Source organism: Ictidomys tridecemlineatus, chromosome 1, assembly GCF_052094955.1.
Source record: "Ictidomys tridecemlineatus isolate mIctTri1 chromosome 1, mIctTri1.hap1, whole genome shotgun sequence".
Lineage (NCBI taxonomy): Eukaryota > Metazoa > Chordata > Mammalia > Rodentia > Sciuridae > Ictidomys > Ictidomys tridecemlineatus.
The window spans coordinates 185435698-185463526 of NC_135477.1; the positions used below are offsets into that span (position 1 = coordinate 185435698).

The 27829-nt window shown below is 44.0% G+C and overlaps 1 pseudogene across 1 annotated transcript; it reads right to left on the reverse strand.

Annotated features, from left to right (window-relative positions):
* Positions 1 to 455: 455 nt before the first annotated feature.
* LOC101977431 (olfactory receptor 2T1-like) lies at positions 456 to 26931 on the reverse strand (annotated as a pseudogene). Its single transcript, XR_013440424.1, has 5 exons — positions 26548 to 26931; positions 26196 to 26436; positions 10367 to 10626; positions 4535 to 6027; positions 456 to 1370 (listed from the first exon to the last, which is right to left on the reverse strand). The product of XR_013440424.1 is annotated as an olfactory receptor 2T1-like (transcript).
* Between the last annotated feature and the right edge of the window lie 898 nt (positions 26932 to 27829).

Below are 27829 nucleotides of genomic sequence, written 5' to 3' on the forward strand. Positions count from 1 at the left end.
ATTAAATGCTAAATTTTTACTGGAAATAATGAGCACCTAGTAATTGTGGTCCAGACAATGACCACTGGAGGAAACTGCCCAGTGGCTCTTCTTACCACCTATGAATGAAGCCCGGAAGATTCTCAGAAGATGATGTTCCTCTTCTCTTTCAACAGTGAGCTAGACTTACACCCGAGTGTCCTAAATCCCAAAGAACCATCTTCCCTCTTGTATTCCCTTTATTTATCTAGTATCAAGGGCCAGTTAACCACTGAGCCAGTCCCTAGCCCTTTTTTATTTATTTCATTTTGAGACAAGTTCTCACTAAGCTGTTTAGGGACTCCCTAAGTTGCTGAGACTGGCCTGGAACTTTCCATCCTCCAGCCTCAGCCTTTGTAGTTGCTGGGATTACAGGCAGTGCACTCCTCGCTACTGCCCATGCCATTGACGATTCCGTATGACTTAAAATACTTCCAGAAGTTAAAACCCCAGGGGAAATTTTCCAACTTTTGTTTCTGGAAACCACTGGGTATTTATTTTTGCGTACATGTGAACCGAGTAGGACAAAAAGGAGATGTAAGAACAGAACAAGGTCACCATGATCATGTGGGAAGAGCAAGTGGCGAAGGCCTTCTTCCTCCCCTCGGCTGAGCTCATGCGGTGGACAGCGGCCAGGATCTGCGCTTAGGAGGCGACCACCACCGAGGACGGCGTAAGCAGCATCAGCACGCAGCACGCGTACATCACCATCTCATAGAGCGCTGTGTCCGGTGCACGCCAGCCTCAGCACCGCCGGCGCCTCGCAGAAGAAGTGGTCGATGTCCCGGGAGCCATAGAAGCGGAAGCTCATGGTGATGGGCGTGAGCAGGAAGCCGTCCAGCGAGCCCCCCAGCCAGGATCCCGCAACGATCAGCCAGCAGACGCAGCGGCTCATGAGCACCGGGTAGCGCAGCGGGCTGCAGATGGCCACATAGCGGTCGTAGGCCATGAGGCCCAGCAGGAAGAACTCGGCGCCCACCAGCGTCAGGTAGAGGAAGTGCTGCGCCGTGCAGCCCGCAAAGGAGATGGTCCTCTGGCCCCGCAGGTAGTCCACCAGCATCTTGGGCACGATGGTGGAGATGCACAGCATGTCGATGAGCTACAGATGGCTGAGCAGGAAGTACATGGGCTCGTGCAGGCGCGCGTCAGCACCGATCAGTACGACCATGACCCCATTGGCCCTCAGAGACCTGAAGAAGACGACACAGACGATGGTGAAGATGAGGTCCCCAGTCTCCTCTGTGCCAAACAGTCCCCCGAGGGTGAAGTCCGCGGAGGACACGTTGTCCCCTGCCATTGAGGTTGCGGTAGTGGGAGTAGCCCAATGTCTTCCAGGTAGAAGGGTGGCATTTCTCAGGGAATTAAAACAAGAACATTCGGATTAGAAGTCAAGCATCGGACTTCTAAGAGATGGAAGAAACAGTCTAAAATGGCTTTCTTAATAATTCAGAACTGATAAGCAACAACTAATCTGTATCAGAATGTTAATCTATACAGATTTTTAGTAAATTTGATCATTATTAAGTCATAATTCATTAACTATATCGGACAAGATGTCAGCAAATACTACTGTATGACAACAATACTTGTAACAGTACATAAAGATGTAACCTATGCTCTGCAGCAACTGAGTGTACCATGGTTGTCGCTCCGTGTGTGTGTGTGTGTGTGTGTGTGTGTGTGTACACATGAGTGTGAGCTCACGTTAATGCAAATCAACTGGGACTGTTGTTAAATGCCCCTCAGTCATGGTCAGCATAACCATCATCTTCAAATCATCTTTATCTGCCTGTGAGTTTTCTGCCATTCAGCCACATGGGTAGTAATCTCCCACTCAGTCCAGGAGTTATAGTGTACATCTTGAGGGTCACGGGAGTCACAACCTACATTTTGAGGGTCATGGGAGTCACAGGCTACATGTTGAGGGTCATGGGAGTCACAGGCTACATGTTGAGGGTCAAGGAGTCACAGGCTACATCTTGAGGGTCACAGGAGTCACAGGCTCCATCTTGAGAATACACTTAGTGTCAGTTCACCCATGTTGTGGGCAAATTGTGTGGGATAAGTGAATGGGGGAATGTGAACCACTCTTGCAAACTCAGATGCAAAAGGATCATCTACTATAGGAGACTATTGCTAACTTTTCTTTGTTTATTTTTAAGACAGAAATGTTAATGTTAATTTCAGGATAATGAGGAATTGATATTAGGATTGAGAAGCCTGAGAATTAGCAATTAGTGCTATCAAGAATGATTCAGAGTAAATACACAAGGAAATACATATTGAGCTATAAAGCACATGCATTTTTGGAAATCTTAAAATTTTAAGTATTTCTTGGTTAGGAAAAACTTAGTGTGTCTCTTGTAATTTCAGGTTTTGATGAAGAAAAACAAAGAAATCTTTACAAACTTTATGATAGTAAAGAATGGTCTTCCATGTATTTTAAGGCTGAATGCATGATAGATATTTTTCTGAACTGAGTTAATTTGACCAAACTAATCCACGGCTCCTCTAAACACTCCAAACCTGTGAGCCTCCGAGTCAGTGGCACAGAAGCACACCACTGAACAGTATTGACATCATTGTGAAATCACCCTGTGCCAAGCTGAGCTGAAGGATCTCCACACCTATTGGCTCTTTGGTCTGCAGTCAACCCAGGAAGAGAGGAGCTGTAAAGCCCCTCTTCCACCAGTGACCAAGTGTCAATGGCAAACCACCAATTAGTGGGGGAAGGGTGCCCTGGATGGTCTCAGTTCCCTCTGTGTTCTCACCCATCACACAGGACAATAGCTAGATAGTGATTGCAGCTATCAAGTAAAACATGACAGCCAAGTGGTCTATTACATTTTTAGCTTTATGCAATTGAAACAGAGTCCCTTTAATTTTTTTTTTCTTTTTTGGCACTGGGGATTGAACCCAGGGACACTTTGCCCCTAGGCTGCATCCCCAGCCCATTTTAACTTTTATTTCCAGACAAGGACTCACTAAGTTGCTAGGCTGGTCTTGAACTTTCCTTCCTCTTGCCTCAGCCTCCCAAGTTTTGGGGATTATAGGCATGCACCACTGCGCCCAGCTAAAAGTAAAAGCAATTTCTGACAATTGTTTCTCTGTATCTGCTAACTTTCTCATGCTGACAGCCAAAAACTGAAAAACTAACTATGGTCCCAGGGGGCATCCAGGAAACTGAGACTGCCATGATCTCTGGCCAGGCCAGCCTAACTAAATCTCTGCACCTGGAACTCCTGGCTTTGGTTCTATCAAGTTATGCTTCTATGGGACCAGGGAGAAACAACATAGCTGCTTCTCCCCAGCTTTGTCAAAGCACATAAAATTAATTTTTTACTTTTGTAACATTTTCTTATGTAGATGGATAATTGAATCCTGCCAGCTAGGGTCCAGGCAGGGTCCCTGGCTGGGCTCCAGATAATATAATCATTCACTTGATCTGTGAAAATTATTCATAATTGAGAGATATCATAAGTTATTTTAATCAGAACTGCTATTTCTTAAGAGTGCAAATAATGTTGACCACATTTATTTAATTTTTCTAATTTTATAATCTTTAGTGCCAGTTTTCATAAATTTCCTTGATACTAGGTTCAGTTTCATAATTATTTACAATAGTCTTTATTTTTTTTTTGTATTCTCTAGCCATCATTAATGGAGCCCATTATAATACATATGTTAAGGGAAATGCTTTCCACTCATGGGATGTCCTAGGCAGCAGTCTTGGTTCACTTAACTCCTGTCATACACTAAAACCTCAATAACACAGAGAACTGAGTGTTGTAGTGTAGTCAAATGCCATTCTCTGCTCTGTTCCTACTCACTCCTAAATATTCTTTAAAACTTTGTCTGCTGTGCCTCCTATTTCTTTGTCAGCTTGCTGTGTGTGCCTAGAGGTGAAATGCCAGGGCTAATTCTAAGGGCTGGTCCTTCCTCCAGCTTGGCAGTCTTCTGTTGCTTGCTCACAGAGGTCTAACTTGTCAGAGAGCAGTCTTCCTCAGTGTGAACTGGGACTCTAAATCAAACACCTGGTTAGATCATACACTCTGGGGGAGCAGAGGATCTGCACTGGCTGGGTGTCCTTGCTTTTGATGTGGCTTAGTACTTAAGAATGTATCAGGAAGCATCTGGAGTGAGCCCCTTTACACAGGATCCACTCCTGCAGTCAGGGAGCAGACGTGCAGTGAGACAGAGTCACATTAGATGAACCAAGTTCTTCTGTCATGACACTGATGACTCCTGTGGCCTTGGACTCCCCTCAAGTACTGTGAACCTGGTACCTGCTCCTATTAGGTTAGGATCACAAAATATTCAGGCTGCTTTAGAATTAAATTAACAAATTTTTAGCTACAGGTGAAAATATTTCCTACAGCAGAAAGTAAAATGTCAGTGTTATACATATGTGTGTGAATTATTTCAAAACTATTAGTAAATATGTGAGAGTCCCCAGTCTCTTCATTGAAGCAATCAACATATGCTACTAAGATGCATGGATTTGAATTGCAAATACCTGCTGTTCTTCAGGTATATAAACCCAGACAATCCAGAGAGTGAAGAAACTTCCACAGTCAGATCCTGTTACCTTTTCCACAGAATATTTCCTTACATGAAGAAAATGGCGTTTCACAGAAATTCTCAGGAAAGTGCATATATTGTCATTAAGCCTGAAGAAAATCTAAATATCTTTCAGGGCCATAGATATGCTCAGCCTGCAAATAACAAGAACAAGAGAAAAAATATACAGGACAACATTGGCAAGAATTTATCTGATAAAACCTCTCAGGTTGACTTCAATTACCTCTCATCATACAGTGCCACACACCAGGGAAGGGAATGCATGTGTTCCACCCCGACACCCACAGATGGCCATTCCTGCTTCACAAGGGACACATGGCTGCTTGAGTTCCTGTACCACAAATTTCTTCCTCCCACGTTGCTGCGATTGGAAGTTGTAAGATCAAGCACAGGTGACCAAAAGGAGGCAGATCAAAAGGCTGCTGAACAAGGCTTTATTGAGATTCACTCCTGGGCGAGACCCTGAAGTCCAACAGAGCAGGTCTGGGGAATCCCAGGAGGCTCAGCACAATTGGAATTTTTATTGTGCTTAGGGCAGGAAGGGAGGGCTTGGGACAGGAAAAGGAGGGCTTGAGACAGGAAAGGGAGGTTAATTTTGGAGTCCCTTGTCCTACAGGGGTTGGTCTGGGGAGCTTGCAAATTTCTTCCCTTTGAATGTTGAACCTTCATAATGTAGTACCACTGCAGACACCCTGTGTTCTTTGGCAGGTTCTGCACCCCCAATTCACATGTGCATTCATCTATGGCCTCTTTGCCAAAGTCCTCAAGTCCTCGCACTTAGAATGGTTTCTGCAATGTTCAGTTTAAGATGCAATCACAACAGTGAACTGTAGGTGCAGTTTTCCAGTACTGAAAAATTTCCTTGATTCTAGGTATGGTTTCATAATTACTTTCAACCGGCCTTATTTTCTTTTTGCATTTTCTAGCTGTCATTAATGTAGCCCATTATAATACATAGGTGAAGGGAAATGCTGTCCGCTCATGACAGCATGAGAACACTATTTTCTGTTTTGATGTAGACACATCACATCGTTGACTCATTATATGCACATGAAAACAGTTATCTTCACAGAAAAGTTGTTTAAGCCAAATCAATAGAGTTGTGTAATTTTGAGACAAAATATAAATGCATGTTGCTAAGGTTACAGGGGACTCCATAAAACAAAACTTACCAACCAAACACAGGAACCTCGTGCATCTACACTAGGGTCAGAGAATGAAGAGACTTTTCAAAGAGAAGAGGGAATTCTTTGGTTAGAGGAGAAAACGATACACTCAGAGGTCATAGTTTGTCCTCCACTTTATACTGACAGGAATTCACGGTCGTGAGAGTCCTTCAAGGTCTGATTCATCCAGTGTTGTCAGGGTGCAAGACAAAACACGAGAAGTCTCCAGCCTCCTAAGAATGTTGATACACTTGCTTCCCATCTTCACAAGGAAATAGCACATAAAGGGATAGAGGGTGGTAAAAGGAAAAAATTAAAAAGCATGAAAAAAGTCTCACTTATAAATGCTGAATTCACCTGGATTTTCCGCATTTGGGGACCCTGGCATGACAGGAAATGCTCAGAGTGAGAGGGGACAGGAGTTTACATAGTTTTCTGAGAAGGCACCGAGAGCTCCTGCGCTGAGCAATTCTCTTCCTGCTGACCTCAGGAGCCCAAGACACACTTGTCACAGTTAATGAGCCTGGCACCCCTGGGAGTGCACAAGTGGCCTCAGAGCACACAGGCTTTGAGAACAGCACTTCTGCTGGGCTCTAAAGTATCAGACTCTGTTTCCTGAGCACTTCATCATAATGTTCCCTGGCAGCTCTTCCTCAAAGAGAAATGTGAACAAAGGTGCTACTTAAACATGCAAATAAAGACTTAAGACTGAAAATATCACAAATTGGTTGAAAAAATATTAGCCTACATATCCAGAAAATTGAATAAACTCCAAGTAGGATAAATGCAAACAAATATCTACATCCAGACACATTGGAGTCAAGGTGTTGGAAGTCAAAGATAAGAAAATCTTGGAACCTGTCAGGGAAAACAATTCATCACACACAAGTGAAACCCAGTAAGATTGGCATCTGACTTCCCATAACCCACGGAAGACACTATCAAAGTGTTGACAGCAAAAACCCTTGACTCTACAAAAATACTTCCATATTTCCAACATGAAGAGCAAATAAAGATATTTCCAGGTAAACAAAAACTGATAACATTGATTGTTGTGACCTCTCTTTTAATAAATACCAAAGGAAGCTCTTTGGACTGAGAGTAGGTGGCCTCAGACAGTGATCTGAACTCATACCAAAGAAAACGAAGTAGGCAATTTCATAAGTAATCAGGAGATGGTCTATCTGCATATTGCATTTTCCGTGTTCTCCAAGATGCCATGAAAGCAATTGCAATAGAAATGTTCAAATTTACACTTGCTCATTGTGTCTCCTAGTTTCTTTAAAATACATTATAGGGTATTATAGGGTAATACCCAAAACAATGCTTTGTTGTGCTTATAGTATATAAAGATGCAATATGCACAACATGCTAGCCCGAGAAAGGGCCAGACTGCATGGACCCAGGGAGGGCCAGGTTTCTCTCCTGGAACCAAGTGGGACCACAGTTGGAGCTGGTATTTTATCTTTCTTTCCGAAGTTGGTTTTCTTTTTAGTCTGTTAATTTGGTGGAATACATTGGTTGAATTCCAGATGCTGAACCAGCTTTGCATTCTTAGAATAAACCCCATTTGGTCATGATGTATAATTATTTTTATGTATAGCCAGACTCAGTTTGCACATATTTTGCTGAGATTTTGAGTCTGTGTTCAGGGGGTTATTGATCCATAGTTTCTTTTCTCTTTTTATATTGCTTTTATCTGGTTTTGGTATCCTGGTAATCTTGGTCTCCTAAAATGAGTTAGGATGTGTTACCTCTCTTAATGTCTGGAAGAAATTGTATGGAATTTGTTTTAATTCCTCTTTAAATGTGTGTGTGTGTGTATATCCAATTCGTAACTATTGTATATCTAACAACCTCTGTCTATTAAAAAAAACAAATTCACACTGATGCCTCTAATTTCAACCCAACCACAAGATTTATTCTTGCCTCCCGCCTTTTCCAAATCTATATCTCCTCTCACCAACAGTGAGAGTCCTCCCTCTATTACCCTCAATGCACTAGTTCTCTTACTTTCCCAGTAGGTAACCAATCTCCTGACCCCCCTGGCTATATCCAAGGGCTCCATGACCTCCACTCTCTCAGCCAGATCTTTAGCCATCTGCTCAACCCCATTTCTACCCCTTAAATTGCATTTTAGATAAAAATACACTTAAAATATAGTGGCCAGCAACATCTCTAAAATTACTAAATTTAATAGTTTATTTGAATATTCTTTGAATTTTCTTCATATGCAATCATGTCTATGATAGTTTTATTTCTTCATTTCTTTTTTTAATTGCTCTTGTCAGGACCCTGTAAAAGGCCAATGGAAGGCATAGGTTTGTTCTCTAGCTCAGAGGAAAAGTGTTCCTAGTTCATTGATTAGATATACTTCTTATTGTATTTTTTTTGTAAATGTCTCATATATAACTTAAGAAGTACTGTTTTTTTCTAGATGGTTAAAAGCTTTAAAAAATCATGAATGGAGGTTAATTTTATGGATTTTACTGTGTCCACATTTCTAGAGGTGAGCTGGTGGACTTTCTTATTATGTTAATGTATATGGTACCTCAATTAATTTTAAAATCTATAACAACCTTGCATCTCCAAATAAACCCAACTTGTTGAAGGTGTATTCTTCTTTTTACATATTGCTGCACTAGTTTGATAATTTTAAGGACTTTAATATCTCTGTTCATCAAAAAGAGTGGCTTACTGTTTTTCTTTCTTGTGGTGCCTGGCAGGTTTTGGAATCACAACTAGGCTGGCCTCACAGACCAGTACTGGAAAGTGCTCCCTCTTTTCCAGTTCACTACAATACTTTTTGTTGTTGTTTTTAAGGTTAGGGTTATTTTCTTTTAAATGGTGAGATAATTTTCCAGATATCTGCTCTGGGTCTAGTGTTTTCTTTGTGGAAGGTTTTCAATTACACATTCAATTATTATAGGAATTTGTCAGTTTTAGGATATATTACAATTTTTGCATACACTCATTCAAAATATGCTCCTGTGATCTGTAGGATTTGTGGTATTGTCTGCTTTTATTCATCATGTTGGTTATTGATACCTTCTCTCCTATTGGTTAGTTGTACCTTCTCTCCTATTAGTCAGTTGTACCTTCTCTCCTATTGGTTATTTCTGCCTTCTCTCTTACTGGCTATTGGTACCTTCTCTCCTATTGGTTATTTGTGCTTTTTTGATATTTATAACTTGTATCTTCTCTTTATTTTGGACAATTCTAAGTCATTGTCTATTTTGTGTTTTAAAAGAATTGAGTGTAGGTTTGGATCATATCTTTTGTATATTTAGGGACACACCCACAACACCCACTTTAGCATCTCTGTCCTCATCTCCTTCCAAAACTTCTTCACCTGTGGAATACAAATCAGGTCGCATCATTCCCTGCCCTGACAGGCATCAGAGATGGTGATCCACAAGGAGGGTGGAGAGTGAGGTATTTAAAAGGCCTTCAGGTTTTCCTGTGTCTGGGCCCCTGTGAGCCTCTCCAGTCTCAGCTCACCCCCTGCTCCCTCTTGACGCCTGTCCCCAGCCCAGAGCCTGCTCAGTTCCTCTAGCCTCCCTTGCCCTCAGCTGTCTCTGGGTCTTTGTATTCTACAATGATTGTCCTACTCACTGCTCCAGGATCAAGCCCCTGCAAACTCCCAACCTCTTAAGCCAAAGCCTTCATTATGTTCTGTTCTGAGAGTCTCATGTTTTAATTTTGTAGACTGCATTGCAATTTGTAATTAATTTGTCTACACATTTGTTTTATTGTTTCTTTCCCCAAGGAGTTAAAGAACACCATGAAGAAAGGATCATTTGTCCTGTGACCAGGCACAGTGGCCCCTTGTCCCTGGACACCTTCCTCTCACGTACCATCCCTGCATGCACTCTCAGGCCATGATGTCCTCCAGGCTCATGGTGGTAGAAACGTGGGTCACACTGACTTCAGTGAACAGGGTGACCCCCAAGGAAAACGGCAAGAGAGGGGCAGGCTAACCAGAAGCCACAGCCAAGTTTAGCTTTCCCAGAAGACTGCAGGTGGGGACTGCATGTGGGCAGTAGGGTGTGCCAGGGGATTGAGACTAGCTGCTACTTTACACACTGTACCTGTTGTGTATTTGACACCAGCCAAGATGTTGACACTGTTCCCCAAACTGCTTCAGTCATAGAGCCCCAATCACAGAGCTCCATTCTGTTTATAGAAGCAGCACTTCAGAGTGAGAGGCAAGTCCTGACATCACTGTCTGGTCCTGCAAGTTATCTAGGGACCTGGTGGTCTGTGTACTGCCTCTCTAAACTTTTAATGGTTTTATTAGTACATTAAAGTGGGGTTCATTTCCACCATTCATAAATGTATGTAACATAATATGCTCCATTTCAATCCCCAGGACTTTCTCTGTCTCTTCTGTCCTCCTTTCCTATCCCCTTCCTCTGCTCTCTGGGTCTTTCTTTTCTCTCTTTATTATTTTTATCTACTTATTTTTATTGTTGTTGTTTTTAACTGGTATGGGGACAAGTGCTGCATGGAACACTGCATACATGGCATACATTAAAAAAGGGCATCTGAGTGGCAGGCCACTCCTGTTGTGCTAGGAGAATGCGCAGCAGGACACTTACCTCACAGGCACAGCTCTGGGCATGAGGCCATGTGTTGCAGTCCCCATGCTTACTCCATGGCCCACTCCTAGGTTGATTGCGGCAAGGACAGTTAGCAGAAATTGCATTGGTGGGTGCCTGTAATCTGCTTAGCTACTGCCTGAGTATATATACATGGTAACTACACAATAAAATCAGACCTGCTTCCCGCTTGGTCTCTGGAGGTCTTGAATAGCAACTCTACAGCCATACTCTCCTCTGTCTTGTTTTGTAGACTGCCTCTATGGACAAAAGAGAGCCCACATGAACTGGTACATTATGGGTATACATAAATTGCAGCTCATTGTGGTATATCTGTACATGCACACAACATAATTTGGCCAATTCCCAGCTCCTCCCAATCTCCATTTCTACCATCCATGCTGGAACTCTCATTCTGAGAGTCTCTTTTTCAATATTTGTCAAGACTCCGTGATCACAGAGCAGATTTATCACTGATTCTAGGTTCAATGAAATATTTGGGGGGGGCATGAGAATACAAAGATAGGACCACACATCTAGGAGTCAGTGGGAGAAATGTTGCATTTCTGAGCCTCTGGAGTTCTGTAAGACAGGCTTTGCTCCCAAGTGTTAGTTCTCGATATTTCACCCCTGGATTTCTAGGAATCTGGACCTTTAACTCTAGGAGTCTTTGCCTCTGAGTCTTCCAAAAGAAGACTACAAGTAGATTCACAGGGCAGTTTGTCAGCAAACCCCACTGCAGTGAAGTTCAGATGGGCAAAGGTTGATTGAACCTGCCTCTGTGGTATTCCTTAAGCACTTCAGAGAGCTGTGAAAATCTGTTACTGAAAGAAGAGGAAGATCCCTGAAAGAAGATCAAGTACCCCACTGTGCATGCATATTCTGCTACTACAGCATTTGAGATAATTATCTGCCTAGGATTACTGGTTGCTCCCTTTCTAGTATTGATTACTTGAGGATATTGTCCAGCAAATACATGTGGCCACTGGAGAACTGGTCAAGAAGTTGTCTAGTGACATTGAAAACACAGCTCTGTTGATGTTCCAAGAATCACAAATATTACAGGAATGTGTTTCTAGCAGTTCTAATGACTGTGTGAAGGAGCAAAGCAGTACAGGTCCAATCCAGAGCCTCAGGAAGCTTCATCAGAAGTGCGGGTGTTTGGGCAGTGATGAGAAAGAGGAGGAGCAAAGGGTCTAGAGAGCCCCATAAAGCTAAAAGAAACCCAGGCAATAGTGGGAGGTGATTTGGAGAAAAACTAGGTTTATGAAAGAAGATGAGGTATTGAGATGCTACCTTTATACCCCTTCTGTCTAGCATGTGTCTGGCACATAGTTAACATTTAATAAGACAAAGTAATTTTCTAGCCCATGCAAGAGTCAATGATTTGTATTGAAATACATCCTCCTATATGGACTGTGTCAAGTTCCAGGTGTCTGCTGTTGGAGGCATTGTCCCTGGGACAGCTGAATGAGTTGATAATTTAAGAGGTTCATAAATTTTTGGTCTGTCTCAAGCCAAGAAAAAAAAGCTGAGATGGGAATTCCCTCAAATTCTGGCCTTCCCCACTTAGATAAGGCTCCATGTGTCCACTCTGTCCCTCTTGCTCTCAGAAAGAGGTGCTGTGCTGGGTGTGGGGCAGCTAACTACTTCCATTCTTCTCCATCTGTTGTCTCTTTTTTCCCCAATATCTAGCCCATGCAAGAGTTTACTTGCTTGGTTAAAACAACAAGAACATTTTTTCAGCTGAAAACTTCTAAAGAATTAAAATTTTAAAATCACATAAACAAATTTAACAAATTCACATAAACAAATTTACCAACTGAAATTCCATGTCCTATAGCAGCAAAGGCTCTCACTCCTTATTTGATTCACAATTCCAGAGGCAAATGAATCAATCAGGACAACAGGTGTCAATGAGAGGCCTGCAAGTGTTGGTGGCTATACCAGGGATGGATGGGTGTAGTGGGTACATCAGGTGCTCAGGTGACACCTTGCAGAATGTGAGCCGGAGGCAAGCAGGAGGCTGGCTACACACTGCAGCACTAGTTAGTATTTGGGGCATTAATGAGCCTGAGTTCTCAGAAGTCATGTGACAACAAGCTGTTTTCATGTTACACACACTTTCCTAATCAGCCATTAATTTAAGGAGTTATTTAATGGTAAGAGAAAGTTTTTATTATACAAGTATCCTGGAATTTAATTTAACCATGTCTCCACTGTGGGGACATTCCAATGACTTCCAATTTTTGCTCATTGGGAATTACATAGACTAACTAAATCCTTTTTCATCTGAGTCATTGTGCACCTCTCTGATTACTTCCTTAGGACATAGTTCCACAACTGGAGTACTGGGTCAGTGGTAGAGTACTTTTGGGTGTTTTGAGGAGTGCTGCCACAGTCTTCTGAGAGTGTCACAGCAGGGCCCAAGCCTTTACACATGGACTTGGGGACAGTTCAGGTCAGCCTCTAACACTAAGAGACCTTCTTTACAGGAAGTGCTGAGGGACATCCTTCAGGTTGAAAGAAGTGACCCAGACAGTAACCTGGATCCACACCCAAACACAGGAACACCAGGAAAACTAAGGAGGTCATGGAAAAAGCACTACTAATGCCCTAAATATTTGAATTTGTGTTATTTTACTTATAATAAACCATCTTTCTTATTTTAACTGATTCAAAATTAATGGCATAAAACAACATACGTGTGGCATGTTGTTGGGCATGTAGCTTATAGAAATGTAACACAGTTCCCAGAATCACACACAGATGGGTGGGTAAGAACAAGAAATGGTGAAGAAGGTTAGAATAAAACAGATCTCAGTATGTACTTGCTCTACACTTGGCTTCTGAAAAAAACAAAAGTATATAAGGTACATAATTATAAAAGCACATTTTTGTAGGTTTGTACAATTCTTATGTATAATTTTTTTAATAGTAACAACATTAAAAGAAGAAAAGTAATGGAATCATACAGGAATGACATTTCTGTCCTTCTAGCATGAAGTATAAATTTAAATAGTATTATGACAAGGTAAAATACATATGGCCAACCCTGCAAGATAAATAAACATACATAGTGAAAGATAGCTGCGGAAATAAAATAGTACATCAAAATTTACTTAATGTGGAAGGAAGTAGTTAAGGGGGATAAAGAAACAACAACAGCATAAATGACACAGGAGAATAGGTAAAAGGGCAGAAAGAAATCCCACTGTACCATGATACATCATAAGTGGACGGAATATGAAGAGGATCCAGGACTCAGCACGGGAGGTCCTGGGCTGCATCCCCAACACAAAACAAAACCAAAGCAAAGAAGAAAAACCTCCACAGACCAATTGAATGGAGTGTGTGGGAGAGACAGTTTAGAATCAAAGACACAAACATTTAGACAATAGAAGGATGGAAGAATATGTGTTGTGCCCCTAGGAACCACAGACAGCTGGATCAGCAGTAGCAATGGGAGACAGAATAGAGTTAAAAAAAAAAAGTAAAACTAGAGAAGCATTTCTGGATGAGTAAAGGCCTGATGGACCAGGAAGATACTTTGCTATAAACACGTACACCCAGCAACAGCTCCAGAACATGTGAAGTAAAACCCTCAGGAATGAAGGGGAAAGGGCAGTTCAACAGTAAGAGTTGGAATCTTCAATATTCACATTCATCATGGATGGAACAGCTAGGAAGTCAACAGGAACAGGTGACTCAGCAGCACTACTGACCAGCTGGACATGATGGGCATGGGCAGAGCACCCGCCCAGCCCCAGGGCTCAAAGAACAGCCTCTCCAGTAGCTGCAAGGTAGATTAAAAAAATATTACTAAGTATTTTTCTACTGGAATGAAGCTTCAGAAGACTGGAGGTGTTCGGGTGGACACATATGTCCCAGGCAAGAGTCAGCACAACCACAGATGTGTGCTCCAGGTGGTCTTCACGGAGCCAGCCTTCTAAGGCTCAGGAGGATGAAGCTTCAGCTGGGACCCAGGCAGAGGTCGCCCAGCTCAGCCCAGCCCCAGTCGCTGACTCATAGAGACAAACAAGTAAAATGGTTGTTTTTCAAAATAAATTTTGGGTCATTCATTACACATAAAATACTAACTGGTGTCTCCAATTCTCCAGTTTTCAATGTTTTTACCATATTAAAGATTAGGGGAGAAATAATTGAATGTTGTATTGAATTTTAAAAAATTGCACAAGTACTTGTAGAAGCTTTCATAAACACAGGAAGTGAGAACCAGGTGACCCTCACAAGGTTGTGGGCACCAAGAGAGGCTGTGTGAGCCCCCCAAAAGTGGTCTGCAGAGCAGAAGTCTGCATTGACTGTTCCCACAGCAAGAGCCGGCCACCTACACAGGGGCATTATAGTGTTTCACTTATATTCACAAGACTAGTTAGTAGCAATTGGGGAATTCAGTTTAATTTCCCCAAACTTTGTTGTTGTTGTTGTTGGGGGTGAGCTGGGGATTGAAGCCAGGGATGCTTAACCACTAAGCCACATCCCCAACCCTTTTCTATATTTTATTTAGAGATAGGATCTTACTAAGTTGCCTAGGGCCTCACTAAATTTCTGAGACTGTCTTTGAGCTCATGATCCTCAGCCTCCTGAGCCACTGGGATTACAGGCATGTGCCACCACACCCAGTGATTTCACAAATTTTACATGATAGAAATTAATTTCCTTTTAATTGGCTTTAGAATTTATGGTTTTCGAAGGACAGATTACAGATATTAAGTGGGAAAAGTTGGTGTTATTAACTCCCTGGTCATACCAGCCACAGAAAACACTGGGGGGAAAGTAACAGGCATATCTGGTCAGTCTGATGAAGCAACTTTTCTCCCAAATTGACTGTACTTCCTAAAATTTATCTGAAAACACAGAGGAGTTTTCCCTTAAGTGCAACAAAACAGATAGCACTGATCCAGACGTCGGGATGCCTGACATCCACAAATCATGTGATCTGGATGTTCTCACTCATCTCTTCAAGTCCAGTGATTTCCTTCTGTCATATGGGCCCCAAAGATGTGACACAGCTCCTAGGCCACCAGGAAAGGCCATCTGGACAGGTCTCCAGACACCAAATGGGGTGATATGCTATGCTCTAGAAAGCCCTCATTCTGGTCACATCTCCAGACTTCTTCAACAAACAGCACCCCCCAGACTGATGCCTGTCTTCACTGGCCCAACTCTCATCCTCCTGAGCACAGGTCTACACCTTCTGACCTCATGGATTCCATGCTGACTCTTGGATGAGATGCTGCCACTCCAATTTCCCTCACTCCAGGCAGTGGCAGCACTAGTTGCTTGGGCCTTTCAAGCCCAGGACATTCGTCTGTCTGTAGCCTTTCTGCTGGTCACTGGGTAGATGGTCATCTGTCTATAGCCTTTCTGCTGGTCACTGGCATGTTCTTTTCAGTGCAATTCATTTTCAAGAGGTTCCTTTTTCATATTCCTAAGGACTACTTCGATCCAAAGAAAACAGGACCCTCATCCTGCCCCCTGAGTGTCCCTGGTAGAACTTCTTGTCCCAGGAACAAGGTCTTGTATCAAGTTCTGCAAACTCAAGCCAGGAGTGCTAGGTAGGTAGAACATGCTGGGTGGGAGCAGAAAGGTCACTAATTCTAGAGATGTCAAGAAGTCAACCTAGTATACCTGCCTTGAGGCCAGGCTCAGTGGGCATGAACTTCACTCTTCAGTCTCTCCTAATATGAAAGCCCTTCTCCAGCCTGGGAGGGAACATGTCTAACAGCTAGGGAAGCCAGTGCTGCCTGGGACATGAGGATGCTTCAGTGACATCAGGGACACACACCTCAGCACACACCTCCCAGGACCACACCACCTCATACACCACAGCACACACCTCAGCGCACACCTCCCAAACCACATCACAGCACACCTACAACAAACACCTCCCAGGACCACACCACTGCACACACCACAGCACACACCTCCCAAACCACATCACTGCACACACCTCAGCAAACACCTCCCAGGACCACACCACTGCACACACCTCAGCACACACCTCCCAAACCACATCACAGCACACACTTCAGCACATACCTCCCAAACCACACCACAGCACCCAGCACACACCTCCCAGGACCACACCACGGTATACACTACAGCACACACCTCCCAAAACCACACAGCACACTTGTCAGCCTGTGTCCCCTTGGAGACAAGCCAGGGGACCTTAGCTCCTTCCTCTTTTTCTGTTGTCACAAGCTGCCAGCTGGAGTGGCCTGGACCCAGACTGGAGGAAACAGGTCTCAGACTCCCTTCTCACTGGGGACACGTAGGACCGGGTGTAAACAGCTCTTAGTCTTTCTTCTCACTGGGGACAGGTAGGATGGGGTGGGAAGGGCTGTCAATGGGAGCTTGTCTGGGAGACCAGACAGATGCACTCCCAGGGCAGGGCAGACACAGTTCTAAATGGGAAGTCCCAGCAGCTGGTGCTCAGCTCAGATGTGACTTGCAGAACTTAGAGGCATGGCCAGTGCTCTGTGGAGATTAGATCAGCCCACCCCAGAAGCCAGGCAATGAGAGTCTCCACCAGTCTGCAGTCTCCCTGCAGATTCACTCAGCATGGGTGACCAAACCTGCTGAGGTGTCACACTCCCCTCCCCACAAACATGGCCTCCCTGTTCCTGAGTGCAGTAGCACTTTATAGACCCTCTTCAGCTGGTTGTGTGGGCCACCAGACTATTCAGGTCATTTGCTTATTTTTCCATTGAAAAATTTATGTTGTTAATTTTTATGAGCTCTTTGTGTATTCTGGATATTAAACCTCTATCAGATAAATATCTGACATTTTGTCCAATAAGGTTTTAGCTTCATTTTAACCATTGCTTCTTTTTTTGGTGGTGCTGGGAATTGAACCGAGGGCCTTATGCATGCTAGGCAAGCACTCTACCAACTGAGCTATATCCCCAGCCTCCCAGCCCCTAACAACGATTTCTTTTTCTGTACAGAGCTTTTTAATTTGAACAGAATACCCTGTTTCAATTCCTCATTGTTCTTTCTGAGCAGCTGGGGCTGAGGGCAGGCCATCAGTGCCCACACCAATATCTAGAAGTGACCTCTGGGGTTCCATCTGCTTTCCCGCCAATGTCAGGATTTCAGGCTGCTTCATGACTGGCTTCTGAAAGAGACTCCCTTGATCAGAAACACCACCATAGTTAAGAGTGATGTCTGAATACCAGAATTCAAAGTGGGACAGCCTGTGACATCCACTGGAAGGCACCAAGCACCTGGCAGGTTCTATGGACTGATGCTCATTCGTTGGCTGTCAATCTTCAGGTGCCCTGTTTTATTATCATACCTGAGCTGAGGGGAGGCAGCAGGTGGATTCCCCTCCTCAGCACAGCAGTGACCACCTCTGGCCTCCGTGTGCTCATGCTACCGAGGTCACTGAGGGCACTGCAAACAAGTCTACCTTGATCCACAGGCACAATTCACTGAAAGTTTAAGTGCTTTGTTAAGCACTGTTCTCAGCACACAGGGTCAAAATAATTCTACTCCCCTATGGTAAAGATTATCAAGCTTTCCCTAGAAGCCTGGCAGACAGTAAGTAATGTAGGCTTTGATACATGGCATCTGCTGCATACACTCAGCTCAGCCCTGGGAGATGAAGATGGCTGGAGAAGGAGGCAGCAGTGTGAGTGAGCAGTCAGCAGGCCCTGAGCTGCCCGCAGTCCTGGGAGGCTGCAGAGGGGGAAGAGTGGGGAGCACAGGCCCCAAAGAGCCTAGCTAAAGAGCTTTGGCAGGCCAGGCACAGACTTGATGCCCCCCAGGAAGCCTGGCGCAGCAGCTATGTGGGCCGAGCACATCTGCTCTCTGCCTGAAACCCCAGGAACCCCTCCAGGGCTGCTGCTGTCCCTGCAGGAATGTGGCCTCCCAGGATGGGCTCTGTGGCAGGAGAAACACTCCAGGGGTGGGGAGGAGTGCCTGCAGATCCTTCTGCTCCTTGGATGGACTAGTCTCCAGCAACAGAGGGATGTCCCCCAGCTGAATGTGGGGCCCTGGATGTGTTGCCTAGATCTCATGACCCTCTGCTTGGAGGTCCTGAGGGGGTGGACTTCTCTAAAGGACCCTTCTAAATCCCAGGCTTCTGGTTGCAGCACCCCAATTCACCAGCTGCTCCTGGGGGTCCCCCTTATGGTATCCTGTCCTCTGGACTTCCTTGGCCAGGTCAGGAACCTTGGGGCCAAGACCCCCTTGGAGACTTGGTGCTACTTGCTGAAAGGCATGTGCCTCCCCCCACTGTTCCTCTCTCTGGTCCTCTCACCTCAAGCTGTCTGAGCTAAAAGGAGACCCCCTTCCTCTCAGGGGCTCAACACTTTTTCCTCCAGGAGGAAGGGGAGGAGGATATGAGCCTGGGGCAGGTGGAGGCATCTCAGAACTGTCAGCTGGAAGGGCCTAGAGAGGGTCATTGGGAAAGCCCCTGGGTACTTGGAAGTGAGGCATGGAACTGAAGTGAGTGGCGGGTTGACCAGTGGGGGTGGAAGCAACAGTGCTTTGTGGACTGGGGATTCCCTGCCACCTCCCTCTCTCTATCCTGCCATCATATCTCCAGCGCAGAAAACCTAACAGTTCAACTGCTGAGGATACAAACTCACTTAGTTTGAACAAACACCGTCTCTCTTCTGTCCTTGCTGCTGGCCCCTCAAGCCTGGTAGGTGGCCTTCTTGTGGCTGACTGAGCCATCACCTCCTGGCTGTCACATTAGCCTTTGTCGTCCCTAGAAAGATGTTCAGCTGAGGAAATATGCTGTGAGGAAGAAGGGAGAAGGCCCAGAGACTGAGAGCATGGAGTGTGTCCTTTCCTTTTCATTTTCTCCCCAGATGAACTTGGTATTCCTGGTCACCAACCACAGAACTTGGCATGCTCAGACTGAGTGTTTCTAAAATAAGTAGGCTACAGCTGCCACAGCCAGGCCTACAGGGACTCTGAGGACTAGGCTTGGACAAAGCATGGGGTGGGGCTGCCAGCGTACCAGCACAGGGGAAAGGGACATGGTCAGGCCTGGAGCTGCTGGAGGACACCTGTACCAGGCCAGGAGCATGCCTCTGGCTCCTGTGCTTTGTTCAGTGGCCCTGAGTCAAGACTGAGGAGGCCTCTCTTGGTGCCTCAAGCAAACCATGGGCCAGCGAAGAGCTGTGTGCATCACCATGCCTGAAGACGGGGGACTTGACACACTTGTGGGCATGCATATCTACAAGGACAACAGTACTGCTACCCAAAGAAGTGGTCTGTGAGTTTCAGTGCCCTCAGAATCATCTGGAGGGCTCTGTGAACAGATCAGTGATCTCCCCGTCCCCAGTGTCTGATACGCTCAGTATGTGGGGAAATTATTGCAGGAAAATTATTTTTAACAAGAGAGTTAAAATACAATACTGGGAATAGCAATTTGGAACTACTAATAAACCCATGGACACAACTCTCTTAGTTTGAAAAAATGTACTGAGTCTAGAAACAAAGATCTACAGTAAAATAGAAATGCAAATCCAGTTCACCCAGATCCTTTCCCTGGGACATGATAACTAAAAGCCTTACAGTTCGGCAGCATAGAAATGGTCCCCTGCCTTATCTTACTCTCAGAAGTATCTCTGAAGTTGATATTGAACAAATTCTATCTACTACTCTCCATGTGAGAAATAAAAACCCAGGTTCTCCAAGCTCTCACAGCAAGATTGGGCAAGGGTCTGAGACGGGGTCTAGAGACAATCTCCCCAGTTGCTAGTAAGCCAGGGCTGGCTGGAGGTGGCATCTTGAGAGAGGTCCTGCAGCTCTATGGTGGCACCTCCCCTGGACCATGGGGCTTATGAGAGGCACAAGTACCCCTGGCTTATTTTCCAAGATTTGGAGAAAGGCATGCTGTTTTTTACATTTAAATGCACATTGATGGACCTTCAAGTTAATATGGCAATCATTTCAAAGACAATGTAGGACTCTGAAGGCAATTTCAGGGGGTAGTGGTCTTCTTGCTGAGATCTCAGCAGGAGTACATCAAAACCCAGAACATGACTATCATTTATTTTGTCTAATATGGCTTTAAAATTCTTGAGACAAGTGCAGAAACATGAGGATATGATGGACTCAGGCTGTGGCTTGAGTCTGTTTCCCCTCTAAAATTTTTAGAGACATAAAATCCAATGCTACAGTGTGAAGAAGTGTGGCATTCAGGTGACCAAGTTATGAGGATTCTGGGTGGGATGAGTGACTTGTTGTCATCTAGGACATTTTTGCCCTCTGTCCCCTGTTAAAGGAAGACACACTCAGCAGGCCCTTATAGCAGAGAAGTACCCTTCACCATACACTCAATCTACTGGCTTCTTGACCTTTGACTTCCTGGCATCATCTATGAGAAATCAATTCTTGTTGTTTGTGAATTTCTCAGTCTTGGAAAGCTTTTATACTACCACAAGAGGGATAAGACAACACTGAAGGCAAAAATCAGAAAATAGAAGCTATCTTGAAGGTTTCCACTCTGCTTTAATTATCAGGCAAGGATGTGAAAGGAGCTATTGTATACACATTCATGGGTGCAAAGAAAAACAGTCTCACAATGAATTTTATATGTGGATTATCTTCAGAGAAGTGAGAATTATAAAATAAATGAAAGAGATAATAAAATGATAAAGTTTGATTTTGAGCTCATCAGAAAGTTAAAAATAGAAGAAAAATCTCTAAGACAGAGTAAAAGAAATTTTCCAGAAGGAAGAAAATTGGTGAAGAGCTTGAATAATGCACTTCAGATGCCTGTGGACTACTTGATTCCCAGAAGCAGAAGGGAGAGAAAAAATAATGTGAAGAAAAGAAAAGAAAAGAAATGAGAGCATGCAAAAATGGTAGAAAGCTTACATTTCTGCTCCCAGCAGTGCCAACATTCCCAAAGAAAACAATTAGAAACAGACAGGCACATCATAGTCAGACTTGAAAATCTAGTGAAGGATGTCATGTAAGTTGTTTAAAGAAAAAAATAACATGAATGGTGGGGCGTCTTCAAAATGAGGCACACAGTTAAAAATGTGGTTACACTTTCCAGGGGCAGAGAGAAAGCTAATGTCAATACAGGAATCTCTCTTCCAGTGTGATCATTCAAACATGAAGCAAAATTTATGATGAGATAGCAATTAGCAATGGAAAAGGTATAAATGAAAAATAAAATTTCAAGTACTAAATGATAGTATTGATTTGGAGCAAATAAAACTGAGAATGCAAAATAGAATAGTAATAACTTTGCAAAACAGTTTACTAGTATTTTATGGAATTCAAAACACTGAGGAATCACATACCTAGGTATTCACCAAAGCAAAATAAGACCCACTCAGAAAGACTAGTACTACATATCATATGTGGAAACAACGGAAGTTCAGCTGGAATGTGGAAGGTGATAAGTAGAGGCTGGGGAGCTTGTGGGAGGAGGACAGGTAGAGCACGGCATGTTCAGTGAGTGCAAGCTGAGTGCACGTGTGGAGACAGCACCCAGAACCACACAAATGTGAGCAATTGACACATTACCAAAATACAATAAGATTATTACAAGTAAATACATGATAAAAATATACTGAAATCTGTATATGTACACATATAAAATATGGAACTTTGTTTACCTGTATTTATATCTTTTAGGCTGAGGTGTTTCCTCATGTTAAGTAAAAGAGAAAATCTTAATTGTAGCAGGTGGTGAGGGGCACCTGAGGGCCAGGCCTAGCCCTGGAAGACCTGGCTGTCTCCAAAGAACCAACCCAAGTGCTAGGCCCCACTAAGAGACCACCATGGTGCTCACAGCTGAAGAGCACTCCAAAGCAAACAGCTAAAAGAGCAAACCCTCTGTGGATGTGCAGAAGAGTCTTTAGGACCCCTAAAGAAAAACCAGTTGAAGACAGAATGGGCAAAAGACACCTAGCAGCATCACAGAGCAGAAGCAACATTTCCCTGCAGAAGGGTAACTGGAACAGAAGGACTCCTCTCAGGAGTTGGGGCTCGGTGCTCAGAGGCTGTGCCACAGGACACTGTGGAGGCCAAGGTTTCATGGGAAAAAGAGTACTGCTCCCAGGGAGACAGCAGATCTCCTGAGCCCTTGATAATGAATAAGAGTCTAAACATTTTAATAAACAGAATTGACCTGTGGAAGAAAAAGGAACACAAAGTAGATGACTCCTCACCTGCAGATAAGGGAATGTTGCTGCAAACCAGATACCAAATAAAGCTGGAGGAGAAGAGCCAGGACCAGACATTACTATATCAGCAGAAAAGACAAAAATAAAGAGACAGGAAAAGAAGCCCAAGAAAAGCTCCGAGGAGGTTGGAGCTGAAGAACCAAGTGATGGAGACGAGAAACCTGAGTCCAGGGCAAAGACAGGAACAGAGAACATGCTTGAGATCTGGAAGATAGAATCCCAGCCTCCCACAGCAGAGGAGGAAGTGAGGGAGAGAAACGTGGCAGTCCCCACAAGGAACCAGGAAGAGAAAGAAGCAACTGCAAATTCAGACTTCACGTGTCTGAGGTCCAGGAAGTCGGGTCTGCAGCCTAGAATGGAGAGTGAATCTAAGGCTCACTTGAGGTGCCAAGAGATGTGTGGGAAACCTAAAGAAGGATAAGGACACAGTGAGCATCAAGAGAATAAGAAGCAGAAGTCACCGGGAAAGGGAAGACACTTAGCAAAGAAATTTAAGAGGGAATAAAGTATAATAAAGTTAGTTAAGTGATAAATTTTTAGTATGATTTTTGATACTTGTATAAAAGTGAATTCTGTAAATAATGATATGGGTATGTTTAAGGGAAGAAAGAATTTTCAGGCTCTGATTTATCTTTAGAACAAGGGGCATTTCTGGCCAGTTCCTGAGTGTTAACAATTTATGTCTGGGGTAGGTGGGCAAAACATGTTTCCTCCATATTGCAGAATAAAGCCCTGCTTCCTAGAAAAAAAATAAATAAATCTGTGAATATGCTGAAAATCAAATTGAATGCATATAATAGAAAATTAAGACAATTGTATTACAAACATGATATAACCCCAAGGATAATGTTAATGTTGCAAATGGAAAGTCCTTAGGTAAGTAATATTGGACCAGCATGTTGAGTATGCTCAGACTCAAGAACAGTGTAAAAAAACTGTACCTAGTTGCTAAAGAAATTCTCCTATATGTTGGCAAACAGATTATAGATAATTATGTCTATTTTTTCACAATAGTAGAAAAAAGTTACAGGAAAACAGAGAACACGGGAATAAGCCTTATTGTCTGGATTTTATTGTGAACATCTGTGTGTTTTCATGTATCTGTCCAGAATTAAAGATAAACAGAAAAAGAAAAAAAGAAAGAAAGGGAAGAGTTATGCCCGGGTTTGCATTCACACATGCATTTCCTGCACACTCAGGTTCATCTGCAACAACAGTCAAATTAGCTAAGCCATGAAATCAGTGTGTGTGCCATGAATGAACAAAGGAGAAATGGTGTGAATACACAGTAGAGTGTTATCCAACCAAAAAATTATGTATTCCTGTCCTTTGTAAAAAAGAGAATAGAACTCGAGGATACTATGGTAAGTGAAATAAGCCAGGCACAGAAAGACAAATAGTGCATAAATATTTTGTTTCAAATCTGGAAGTTAAGGAAAGTCAACCTGGATGTAGACTTGGGGTGACAAAAGGTTGGTAGGGGCTGGGGAAGGAGAGTGGATAAATGGATAAAGTTTGCCAAATGTGGTTTCTAACAGTGAGAAGTCAGTGTCCACAAATTCTCCAGCTCTCAGACTATGGTTTCTAAATATAGTTTGTGTCATCCTAAAAAAGAATAAAACTTCCTGTCTCTGAAATGCCCCTTCAGTTGCCCAGAACTTAGCCGAGTCAAGGGGACAATGAAGGCCTACATGGGCTGGAATGCCTAGACATGCACTGTCTTACAGGAAAGGGCTTTCCCTCACACGTGTGGGGAATTCAGGCTGCTTTCTGGCACGCACTGCAGGATAGATGCTCCGTGGGATGCTGGTCATACAAGGAGCAAAGCAGACTAAGCAGACTAATGATGTCACTGCTTCTGCAGCCTCGTTTACGGAACTCCTCTCTGCAGAGACCAGTGAAGAAGTGCACAGTGTGGAGGCTAAAGGCTCATCCAGTCTGTTGCCAGGGACAGAGTGCCATGAGGGGGAGTGGTGCTGTTTTCTGGTGAACCGCCACAGGCAGTGTGAGAAAGGAAGGTGCCACCTGTCATCCATCACCACTGCACCTTCTGCAACATGGCCTCCCATCCCTGCCATAGCACAAGGGAACTGCAGATGCCACATGTTCACACCCAGGATGGCCTTTTGCCTCCATGTGGGGGTACAGCAGTGATTATAGAAGTTAGGGATAACTGTGGGTATAGTGACACCATAACCCCCATATTGGGGAGGGTTACTGTCGCTCATTAGTTAGCAATGAGCTTTACAGGAAGGGAGCAAGCTAAGATCATTGCAGCCATAGGCGGCCCCTTCCTGCAGCAGCACAGTGGGCTGGAGGAGGCTGAGCTGTGGGGAGCTGCGCGCAGCACTCTGCTTCCCTCCCTCCCGCCACCATGGCTGACTCCTGGCACAGGACTCTGTCAGGCCGGACAGACTCATGCACATGCTGCCTGGGTGGGGTAAAGTGTCAAGGCTCCCCCTGCTGCTTCCTTACCCTGCTTGGAATCCACAGCTGTGGCTGAGAGAACAGTGGGCCTCAGCCCTGCCCAACTGTCCATCCTCATGGAGGCAAATTGGCTGTGGTGATGGTAGCAGTGGCAGAGAAATGAATGGGCCAGTGCTGGGTTTGCAGGGTCAGAGAAGAGGAGACCAATGGCCTATGGTGCCCCAGGCCTGGGCAGCAATCTCCATAAAGGCAGAGCTGTCTGAAGGGTGCTTACTGTTGGGCCTACCATCCACCTCCATTCTATGTGGCCTTAAGAAAGGCATCACTAACTACCACACCCCCCAGGGGACACGGCAAGGAATCCAACTGGATCTTACAGGCCTGGCTGTGTTGCTGTCTTAGTCTTCTCACCTAGAGAAAGCAGTTTAAATGCTGGTGACACATCCCTAAGAGAGAGGGCAGCTCACCAACACCTCCAATTGCAAGGACCTGGGCTTTCTGCCAACCACATTGATTGGTTAAAGATAAAGCACAGCAATTTCTGCTGTAGGTGAAGTCCAAGCTTTCCCTCCCCTCCAGGACTACTCCCACACGGGTGCAGACCTCCCTATGCCAAGGTCCTGGCATCTCCCAGTTCCACACTCTGAAAGCAGAGGCTAGTGGGCCTGGGAGCCTGGGCACCTTGAGGCTTATTCCCAAATGCACACACCTAGAAAGCAATTGTGAGCCATGGACACATTCATCAGCCCAAGAAGGATCTTGTGAATTGGGTGATTCTAGCCACCCAGTGGGTTTAGGTGGAGACCATGGCATGAAAAGGTAATAAATGAGCTATTCCCTTAGGATCAGGGTCACAGCTATGGAGGAGGCAGAGACATGATTCAGGATCTTAGAAAAGCTGAGTGCTGTATAGCTGGTGGTACAAGTTGAGACCACCACTAAGACTATTGCCATCAGTGTGAGCACACATCTGCTATCTTTAGATGGTTGCCAGATTGTTTCAAAAAGCCTAATTCTGGATCACCACCAACAGGCACAGCTGCCCAATGGTGAGTGTATTTTACAGCAAGGATCCCACACCAATATCCAGCCCTATAAGTGCAAAGGTATATAGTATACCACGCAGGTATACCATGTAATAAAGGAGATGTTAGATGACATGCTGGAACCCACCCCTCTACCCAAGGTAAGAGGAAAGAGAGACCAGAACTCACCTGGTCTGTGGATGGGTCGACCAGAGGAATGGCTCCGAATTGGATGGTGCTGGCGGTCTTCCACTGCCACCATGTGGTTCGTTTAAGAACTGCATGGAGTAGCCCCACTGTGTTTACACAAGCCAGACTGGAAAGTCAGCCTGGGCAGCTTGGCCAGGCCCTTGGCAACTTGGGATGATGATGATGATGATGATGATGATGATGATGATGATGATGATAGCAGCATAGAGCAGTTTTTTTTCTTTTTAACAAAATCACACATGCAAGAAATTTGGTTTCAATCCCCATTCCCTCCCTACCCTCCTGTCCTCCCTCCTCTGCTCTACTGATTTCCTTTGGCTCTTTTACTTACTTGTTTTTTACTGGTACTTTCTGCATATGCATAAAGATGAAATTCCACATGGTGCATTGACATATGCATGTAACATGGTTTTGTGAAATGCATTCTATATCCTCCCCTTTCCAATCTCCCTAAAATTAAAAGAAAAAAAATAGAAGCTATTCCAATACCTGGAGACTAAATAATATGTTACTGAATGACACATGGATAACAGAAGACATCAGAGAGGAGTTAAAAAAATTCTTAAAGGTAAATGAGGATTCCAATACAACATATCTGGGACACTAGGAAGAGAGTACTAAGAGGAAATTTCATAGCGTTAAGCTCATTCAGAAAAGAAATAAAAAATCAACAAATAAATGACCTGACTTACATCTCAAAGCCCTAGAAAAAGAAGAACAAACAAATAACAAAAGTAGTAGAAGACAGGAAACAATTAAAATCAGGGTGGAAATCAATAAAATTGAAACAAAAGTAACAATTCAAAACATAGACAAAACTTGTTTTATGACAATATAAATAAAATTTCCAAACCATTAGCCACCCAGTTGAAGAGGAGAAAGAAAACTCATATTACTAAAATTTGTGATGAAAAAGGAAGTATCATGACAGAGACCACTGAAATACAGAAGATAATTAGAAACTATTTTGATGGATGCCTTGCTAAGTGAAATAAGGCAGGCACAGAAAATCATACTGTGTGTTGTCATTCATATGGGAGAGCTACAAGTAGATTTCACAGAAAGCACAAGAGTAGTCACCACAGGCAAGAAGAGAGAGGAGGGAGAACAGGGTGGTGGTATTAGGTACTAGTACACACTCAGGAATGGCCAGCAGTGCTGCCCTCCAGCACAGTACGTGATGGGGTGCCCAGCATGTCCCTGTGTATTTCATAAAAAAGCTGGGGAGCAGTCCACAGACAACAAGAAATGATAAAGTTTAACAGATGGAAGAGCTAAAGCCCTGATCTGATTATGACACACTGGAAGAGGTGTGCAACTAGCTCACTGCTCCTCATCTACATGTGCAACTTAAATATGAATCAACACAGAAACAAAAAATGTTGTCCTTTTTAGGACACCCCAAGGAGCTGTAGAAAATACCTGCACATCTGGAGAAGTGTAAACACATGGAAAGAATTAAAAAAAAAAAAAAGCAGCTGACAAAGCTCAAGCCATCAGCATGACACAAACACACAAATACCTGGAAATAATGAAAGTCCCTAATGGGCCACAGGTCTACAATATATGAGGTTAACATTAGATTTGAGGCTGAAGGACAAAAGGCTCTCTCC